Here is a 1,762-nt window from a genome sequence, read left to right as displayed (position 1 = left end):
CGACGCCCGACGACTCCTTCTTGTTCCAGCGACCTCTCCGGCCCTTCCTCTCCCCCTGCATATCTTCCATTCTTGATGCAGGACAAGGCGACCGCGGAGGACGACGAGAAGGAGACTTTTTCGAAGAAGCCGCACCACTGCGAAGCCGAGATGCCCCTTACTGATTTCGAGGAAGACTCTTTCCTCTTTCCCGTGAAGTAGATCGTCCAGTACCCTCTTCCGGGATACGTCACTCCCTCTTCCATCAGCTTCAACCCCGATGGGCGCTTGATCTCCTATCTCTTCAGCCCCGATGGTACCCTCCACCGTAAAGTCTTCGCCTTTGACGTTGCCTCATGGCGGCAGGAGCTTGTGATTTGCCTGCCTGATGGAGGCGGCCTCGATGAGAGTAATCTCTCGGCTGAAGAGAAGCTGAGGCGAGAGAGGTCAAGGGAGAGGGGATTGGGAGTCACGAGGTACGAGTGGAAATCGAGGTCGACGTCCTCTTCTTGCTCCGCTCTAGGGAAGCCCACTATCATGGTGCCATTGCCAAATGGGGTATGTGCTCTGCCCTATTTCCTGATTTAATGAGCAAGTGTTGACATTCAACTAATAGGTCAATTTTATTTGAAGCAATTTCTGTTTTGAACATTAAAATGCTTCATCACAAGTAGCTATTCTGCATGCCTTTCTACCTGTTGATCTTAAACTTTCTTCTTTGATTATGATATATTAAGTGATCGCTATCTGTTTCATCAGGTATATTTCTAGGAAATATCAGGCTTATAGCCATAGCTCAAGCTTACATGTTGTGCTAGCTCGCCAATTATTGACCCGCATCTATCACCAGATGGAAGCATGCTTGCATATGTCAGGGATGATGAACTCCATGTTTTAAACCCGTCTGGTGGGGAGCCTAAACAATTAACTTTTGGAGCAATTGCAAATAGAAAGGTGGGATTCGTTTCTTGTTTAATGTGTTGCAGATTGATTATAGTTTTTGTAACTTGGAAATTCTTTGTCATGTGCTAGTGGTATGTATCCCTTACTATCGTCTTTTTTGTTCTGATAACTTCCAATACTTGGGATTGTCTTCTAACATGACATAACTGTTGGGACGAGTTACCATCTCGTAAGCTAAATAATCGGTGGTAAAGGTTACTTGGAGAATATTATAATTTTATGTTGAGTCTTCAAGTTCTCTCTTGTTTATTATGTAGCTTGGTTGTCTCATCATAAAATGTAGCAGGTCACTGGAACCTGTTGGTATACTCATGTATACCACAGCCCCGCCCCAGGCTGTTTGGGGAGTATCAGAGCAGCAACACAATAAGAAGGTTGAGGCGACCATAAAGGAGGTATGTGAACACATTGCACTCAGATGCGCTGGCTAGTTGTTGGCAATGAAATCTAAGCTATTTAAATCTATGTTTTAGATTGTTTTTCATACTAGCATGTTGTATCACTCTTTGCTTATTCCTTTGGTGTAGTATCAACTTGAAATATGAGAATAATCTTTAGGCTCAATCACAATTCAAGATTTAGCAACATTTTGAAGAAGATGGTGTTTCAACATTGCTCTAAAAGATGATATTAGTAATTCTTAATTTAATATTCTCCTCTATTGTAATATTATTTTAATGGTGATTGTCTGAGCCTTTGGCTAGGTGTTGGGCTGTGGGTCAACCGCCTGTTATCTGGAACCATCTTTTAGTACCTTATGTTTCGACATATTGTTTCTATCAGGCATAATGTTAGTACCAAATAAATTTTTATGTTATGC

The 1,762-nt window shown here is 42.5% G+C and overlaps 1 long non-coding RNA gene across 1 annotated transcript; it reads left to right on the top strand.

The window, feature by feature from the left end:
• The first annotated feature begins 342 nt into the window (after positions 1–342).
• On the top strand, positions 343–1,499 carry LOC121982752. Its single transcript, XR_006112232.1, has 4 exons — positions 343–537; positions 739–933; positions 1,229–1,337; positions 1,470–1,499. It is a non-coding gene; the product is annotated as an uncharacterized LOC121982752 (long non-coding RNA).
• Positions 1,500–1,762: the final 263 nt, after the last annotated feature.

Source organism: Zingiber officinale, chromosome 5A (assembly GCF_018446385.1).
Source record: "Zingiber officinale cultivar Zhangliang chromosome 5A, Zo_v1.1, whole genome shotgun sequence".
NCBI lineage: Eukaryota > Viridiplantae > Streptophyta > Magnoliopsida > Zingiberales > Zingiberaceae > Zingiber > Zingiber officinale.
This window is presented reverse-complemented; position numbering and strand designations above follow the sequence as displayed.